Source organism: Sarcophilus harrisii, chromosome 1 (assembly GCF_902635505.1).
Source record: "Sarcophilus harrisii chromosome 1, mSarHar1.11, whole genome shotgun sequence".
In the NCBI taxonomy this organism is placed as follows: Eukaryota; Metazoa; Chordata; class Mammalia; order Dasyuromorphia; family Dasyuridae; genus Sarcophilus; species Sarcophilus harrisii.
In genome coordinates this window covers 13,937,402-13,945,689 of record NC_045426.1, presented here as the reverse complement: position 1 = coordinate 13,945,689, position 8,288 = coordinate 13,937,402, and positions in this window count along the sequence as shown.

Genomic DNA, 8,288 nt, shown 5'->3' with positions numbered 1-8,288 from the left:
CTTCCCAGCTGTGACCCTGGCCAAGTCACTTAACCCCAATTGCCTCAGCAAAAAAAATGCAAGACAACATATCAAAATTTATGGGATACAGCTAAAGCAATACTTAGGGGAAATTTTATATCTCTAAATACTTACATCAATAAAAAGGAGAAAGGGCAAATCGATGAATTGGGCATACAGATTACAAAGAGAATAAATTTAAAATCCCCAATCAAAACCAAATTGAAAATTTTGAAAGTCAGAAGAGATTAATAAAATTGAAAGTAAGAAAACCATTGAACTAATAAATAAAACTAGGAGATGGTTTTATGGGAGGGGGGGAGGAGGAACTCCACAGTAAAATAGATAAAGCATTGGTTAATTTGATTAAAAGAGGAAGAAGAAAACCAAATTGCAAAATCAACAATTAAAAAAGATGAATTCATCCCCAATAAGTAAAAAAAAAAGCAATTAATAGGAATTATTTTGTCTATTTATATACCAACAAATCTAAAAAGCTAAGTGAAATGGATAAATATTTACAAAAATATAAAAATAAAAAATAACACAAAAGGAAAAACAACACAACCCTATCCTAGTAGAAGAAATTAAACTATCAATGAAGTCTCTAAGAAAGGACTACATGGATTCATATGTGAATTCATTCCAATAAACTATTTCAAAAATAGGCAAAGGAATCACACCAAATTCTTTTTATGACAGAAATATGGGCTGATATCTAGACCAGACAAAGCTTAAATAGAGAAAAAAAAATGACAGACCATTTTCCCTGATGAATATTGATGCAAAATATTTTAAACAAAAGGCTAGCAAGAAGATTAAAGCAATATATCATAAGGACCACACACTATGACCAGGTGGAATTTATACCAGAAATCCAGGGATGGTTTAATATTAGGAAACTATCAGCATAATTGACTATATATTTAAAAAGTCATATGATTATCTCAATAGATGTAGAAAAATCTTTTGACAAAATAAAAAGCCATTCCTATTAAAAACACTATAATGCATAGGAATAAATGGAGCTTTCCTTAAAATGATAAGTAGCATTTAGTTAAAACCATTGGCAAGTATTATCTATAATGGGGATTAGCTAGAAGGCTTCCCAGTACAATCAGGGTTGAAGCAAGGATGCCCATTATCACCATTTTTATACTAGTATTTCTAGTAGTAGCAATAAGAGGAGAAAAAGAAATGGAAGGAATTAAAAAAGGCAAGAAGGAAACAAAATCATCATGCTGAAGACAAAATGATGGTATATTTGGAGAATTGATTACAAAATAAAATTTTACAACTTTAGCAAGGTTGCAGGATATAAAATAAACCCATATAAATCATCAGTATTTCTATATTCTATGAACAAAGCCCAGCAGCAAGAGTTAGAAAGAGAAATTCCATTAAAAATAACAATAAAATATTTGGGAGTCTATCTGCCAAGTCAAACCAAGGAACTATAGGAATATAACTGCAAAACATTTTTTCACACAACTAAAGTCAGATCTGAATAACTGAGAAAATAGTAATTGCACTTGGGTAAACTGAAGTAATATAATAAAAATGACAATTCTACCTAAGTTAATTTATTAAGTGCCATGCTAACCAAATAGCCAAAAATTTATTTTATAACCTAGAAAAAAGAATAATAAAATTCATCTGGAAGAACAAAAGGTTGAGAATTTCAAGGAAACTAGTGAGGAAAATATAAAGGAACTTGGCCTAGATGTACCTGATCTCAAATTATATTTTAAAGCAGTGATTACCAAAACAATCTAGTACTGGCTAAGAAATATAGGAAGGAATAGCTTGGGTACACAATCTAAAGTAGGAAATGACCATAGAAATCTGGTGTTGAATAAATCCAAAGATCCAAGCTTTTAGAACAAAAACTAACTGACACAAACTGCTGGGAAACCTAGAAAACAATATGGCAGAAAGTAGAAAGAGACTAAAACTTCATGCAATGTTCTAAGATAAGGTCTAGACATAAAGGGTGATACCACAAGCAAATTAGGAGAACATGGAATAATTATCTGCCAGATTTTATAATTAAGGGAAGAATTTATAAACGGAAAGAAAAGAGGTCATTGTAATAGATGTAAAATGGATCATTTTGATTATATCAAATTAAAGTTTTTTGTGCAAGCAAAAACAATGTAGTCAAGATTACAAGGAAAGTTGAAAACTGGGGGAAGTTTTTTTCAGCCAGTGTCACTGTTAAAGGCCTTGATCCATCAGTGCCATTGCTGGGTCTGTATCCCAAAGATATCATAAAAAAGAGAAAAGGATCCTGTGTGCAAGGATGTTTGTGGCAGCCCTGATGGTAGTGGTAAGGAACTGGAAACTGAGTGGTTGCCCATCAGATGGAGAATGGCTGAATAAACTGTGGTATATGAATATTATGGAATATTATTGTTCTATAAGAAACAATCATCAGGATGATTTCAGAAAGGCCTGGAGAGACTTACATGAACTGATGCTGAGTGAAATGAGCAGAACCAGGAGATCATTATTTACTTCAACAACAAGACTATATGATGATCAATGCTGATGGACGTGGCTCTTTTCAACAATGAGATGATTGATGCCAGTTCCAATGATCTTGGGATGGAGAGAACCATCTACACCCAGAGAGAGAGAGTGTGGGAACTGAGTGTGAATCACAACATGGCATTCTCCTTCTTATTGTTTGTTTGCATTTTGTTTTCTTTGTAATTTTTTCCTTTTTGATATGGTTTTTGTGTAGCATGATATTTGTAGGAATATGTATAGAATTGCACATTTTTTAAATTGAAGCTTTTTATTTCCAAAACACAAGCAATGATAATTTTTCAACATTGACTTTTACAAAACCTTGTGTTCCAATTTCCCCCCCTTCCTCCTTCCCTAAATGGTAAGTAATCCAATATATGTTAAACATGGTAAAATATATATCTAAGTTGAATACAGGCATACATATTTATATAATTATCTTTTTTATTTATACAAAAGATTTATACAAAAATCTAATCAAAAAGGAAGAAAAATAGGAAAGAAAAAAAATTCAAGCAAACAACAACAAAAGAAGTGGGAATGCTATGTTGTGATCCACATTCAGTTCCCACAGTCCTCTTTGGGTATAGATGGCTCTCACCATCATAAGATTATTGGAACAGGTCTGAATCATCTCATTCATCAGAAATGATTATTGTATAACATTGCTGCATATAGTGATCTCCTGGTTCTGCTCATTTCACATAGTATTAATTCCTATAAGTCCTTTCAGGCCTTCCTAAAATCAACCTGCTGGTAATTTTGTAAAGAAAAATAATATTCCATAACATTCATATACCATAACTTATTCAACCATTCTCCAACTGATGGACATCCATTCAATTTCCAGCTTCTCACTACTACAAAGCTTCTCACCTGCCACAAACATTTTTGCACATACACATCCCTTTCCCTTCTTTAAGATCTTTTTGGGATATTAGCCCAGTAGAGACACTGCTGGAGCAAAGAGTATGCACAGTTTGATAACTTTTTGAGCATAATTCCAGATTGTTCTCCAGAATGGTTGGATCTGTTCACAATTCCCCCAACAATGTATCAGTGTCCCAGTTTTCCACATCTTCTCCAACATTCATCATTTTTTCCTGTCATTTTAGCCAATCTGAGAGGTGTGTAGTAGTACCTCAGAGTTGTCTTAATTTGCATTTCTCTGATGAATACTGATTTACAGCATCTTTTTATATGACTAGAAATGGTTTTAATTTCTTCATCTGGAAATTGTCTGTTCATATACTTTGGCCATTTATCATTTGGAGAATGGCTTGAATTCTTTTTTTCATTAAAGCTTTTTATTTTTAAAACATATGCATGGATAATTTTTCAACATTAACCCTTGCAATACTTTGTGTTCCCCATTTTCCCCTCCTTCTCCCCACTACCTCCTCTAGATGGCAAGTTATCCAATATATGTTAAACATGTTAAAATACATGTTAAATCCAATATATGTATGCATATTTATATAATTATCTTGCTGCAAATGAAAAATCAGATCAAAAGAGAAAAAAAGGAGAAAGAAAACAAAATGCAAGTAAATAACAAAAAGAGTAAAGATGCTATGTTGTGGTCCAAACTCAGCTCCCACAGTTCTTTCTCTGGGTGTAGATGGCTCTCTTCATCACTGAACAATTAGAACTGGCCTGAATCATCTCATTGTTGGAAAGAGCCACGTCCATCAGAAATGATTATCGTATAACATTGCTGCTGCCGAGTATAATGATCTCCTGGTTCTGCTCACTTCACTCAGCATCAGTTCATGTAAGCCTCTCCAGGCCTTTCTGAAATCATCCGGTTGGTCATTTCTTACTGAACAATAATATTCCATAATATTCATATACCATAATTTATTTAGCTATGCTCCAATTGATGGGCATCCACTCAATTTCTAGTTTCTGGCCACTACAAAAAGGGCTGCCACAAACATTTCTGCACATGTGGGGCCCTTTCCTTTCAAAGGGTATGCATAATTTGTTAACTTTTTGAGCATAGTTCCAAACTACTCTCCAGAATGGTTAGATCTGTTCACAGTTCCACCAACAATGCATCAGTATCCCAGTTTTCCCACATCCCCCCCAACATTTGTCATTATCTTTTCCTGTCATCTTAGCCAATCTGAGAGGTATGTAGTGGTATCTCAGAGTTGTCTTGAATTTGCATTTCTCTGATCAATAGTGATTTAGATCACCTTTTCATTTGACTAGAAATGGTTTTAATTTGTTCATCTGAAAATTGTCTGTTCATATGCTTTGACCATTTATCAACTGAAGAATGGCTTGAATTCTTATAAATTTGAGTCAATGCTCCATATATTTTAGAAATGAGGCCTTTACCTGGAGAGACTTACACGAACTGATGCTGAGTGAAATGAGCAGGACCAGGAGATCATTATATACTTCAACAACAATACTATATGATGACCAGTTCTGATGGACCAGGCCATCCTCAGCAACGAGATCAACCAAATCATTTCCAATGGAGCAGGAATGAACTGAACCAGCTATGCCCAGAAAAAGAACTCTGGGAGATGACTAAAAACCATTACATTGAATTCCCAATCCCTATATTTATGCCCACCTGCATTTTTGATTTCCTTCACAAGCTAATTGTACAATATTTCAGAGTCTGATTCTTTTTCTACAGCAAAATAACGTTTTGGTCATGTATACTTATTGTGTATCTAATTTATATTTTAATATATTTAACATCTACTGGTCATCCTGCCATCTGGGGAGGGGGTGGGGGGTAAGAGGTGAAAAATTGGAACAAGAGGTTTGGCAATTGTTAATGCTGTAAAGTTACCCATTCATATATCCTGTAAATAAAAGGCTCTTAAAAAATAAATAAATTAAAAAATTAAAAAAAAAAAAAAAAGAAATGAGGCCTTTATCAGAACCTTTGAATGGAAAAATGTTTTCCCAATTTATTGCTTTCCTTCTAATCTTACCTGTACTAGTTTTGTTTGTAGAGAAACTTTTTAACTTAATATAATCAAAATTATCTATTTTTTGTTCAATAATGAGCTCCAGTTCTTCTTTGGTCACAAATCCCTGCCTTTTTCACAGATCTGAGAGGTAAACTAACCCATTGTTCTTCTAATTTGCTTATAATATCACCTTTTTTGTCTAAATCATGAAATCATAAGTATGGGTCAATGCCTAGTTTCTGCCATTCTGGTTTCCAATTTTCCCAGCAGTTTTTGATCAAATAGTAAGTTTTATCATACTTTGGGTCTTTGGGTTTGTCAAACACTAGATTGCTATACTCATTGACTGCCTTGTCCTGTGAACCTAACCTATTCTACTGATGGACTACTCTATTTCTTAGCCAGTACCGAATGGTTTGGATGACTGCTGCTTTGTAATACAGTTTTAGATCAGGTACAGCTGAGGCATCTTCATTGACATTTTTTCATTAAAAAATGTACATGTTTAACATAGATTGGATTACTTGCTGCTAGGGGAGGGAGTAGAGGAAGAGAAGGAGAAAAAAATTTGGAACACATGGTTTTGCAAGGGTGAATTTTGAAAATTATCCATGCACAATTGTTAATGCTGTAAAGTTACCCATGTATAAATCCTGTAAATAAAAGGCTATTAAATAAAAAAAAAAAAAGATATAACAAAAAAAAAAGAAAATTATCCATGCATATATTTTGAAAATAAAAAGATTTACTAAAAAAAAGGAAAAAAGAAACTGCCCAAAGGGCTGTAAAATTGTTCATAACATTTGGCTCCATAATATCACTATTAGGCCTGTATCCCAAAGAAATTTTGTTGCTGTTGTTATTGTTTTTTAAAACCTTTTTGTTTTTCAAGATAGTGGACAATTCTTCAACATTCGCCCTTGCAAAACCCTGTGTTCCGATTTTCCTCCCTTCCCCTACGCCCTCCCCTAGATGGCAAGTAGTTTAATATATGTTAAACATAGTAGAGATATATGTTAAATTTAATATGTGTATATATTTATACAATTATTGTACCGCACAAGAAAAAAAGAGAAGCAAAATAAAATGCAAACAACAATAAAAAAGAGCAAAAATGCTATGTTGTGAACCCCACTCAGTTCCCACAGGCCTCTCTCTCGGTGTAGATGACTGTCTTCATCACTGAACAATTGGAACTGGTGTGTATCATCTCATTGTTGAAGAGAGCCACGTCCATTAGAGGTTGATGCTTATATAGTCTTGTTGTTGCCGTGTACAATGATCTCCTGGTTGTGCTCATTTCACTCAGCATCAGTTCCTTTAAGTCTTTCCAGGCCTCTCTGAAATCATCCCCCTGATAGCTTCTTACAGAACAATAACATTCCATAATTTTCATATACCACAATTTATTCAGCCATTCTCCAACTGATGGGCATCCACTCAGTTTCCAGTTTCTAGCCATTACAAAGGGCTGACACAAATATCTTTGCACATATGGATCCCTTTCTTTTCTTTAAGATCTCCTTGGGATATAAGCCCAATAGATATACTGCTGGGTCAAAGAGTATGCACAGTTTGATAACTTTTTGAGCATAGTTCCAAACTGTTCTCCAGAATGGCTGGATGTATTCACAATTCCACCAATAATGTATCAGTGTCCCAGTTTTCCCACATCCCCTCCAATATTCGTCATTATCTTTTCCTATCATTTTAGCCAATATGACAATAAGTCAGAGTTGACTTAATTTGCATTTAATAGTGATTTGGAGAACCTTTTCATATGACTAGAAATAGTTTCTTTGTCTGAAAATTGTCTGATACTTTGGCCATTTATCACTTGGAGAATGGCTTGAATTCCAATTTTTTTAAGCTTTTTATTGACAGAATATATGCCTGAGTAATTTTTGCAACATTGTCCCTTGCACTCACTTCTGTTCCAACTTTTCCCTTTTTTCCCTCCATTCCCTCCCTTAGATGGTAGGCAGTCTCATACATGTTAAACATGTTAAAGTTTATTTTAGATACAATATATCTGTGCAGATCCATACAGTTCTCTTGTTGCGCAAGAAAAATTGGATTCAGAAGGTAAAAAATAACCTGGGAAGAAAAACAAAAATGCAAGTAGTCCACATTCATTTTCCAGTGTTCCTTCTCTGGGTGTAGTTGATTCTGTCCATCATTGATCAATTGGAACTGAATTGGATCTTCTCTTTGTCGAAGAAATCCACTTCCATCAAAATACATCCTCATACAGTATCATTGTTGAAGTGTATAATGATCTCCTGGTTCTGCTCATTTCACTTAGCATCAGTTCCTGTATGTCTCTCCAAGCCTCTCTGACATCATCCTGCCCGTCATTTCTTAGAGAACAATAATATTCCATAACATTCATATACCACAATTGATCCAACCATTCTCCAATTGATGGGCACCCATTTATTTCCCAGTTTCTAGCCACTACAACCAGCGCTGCCACAAACATTTTGGCACATGTGGGTCCCTTTCCCTTCTTTAAGCTCTCTTTGGGATATAAGCCCAGTAGTAACACTGCTGGATCAAAGGGTATGCACAGTTTGATAACTTTTTGAGCATCATTCCAGGTTGTTCTCCAGAATTGTTGGATTCCTTCACAACTCCACCAACAATGCATCAGTGTCCCAGTTTTTCCACATCCCCTCCAACATTTATCAGTATATTTTTCTGTCATCCTAGCCACCTGTAGTGGTATCTCAGAATTGTTTTAATTTGAATTTCTCTGATTAATAGTGATTTGTAGCATCCTTTCATATGAGTAAAAATAGTTTCAATTTCATCATC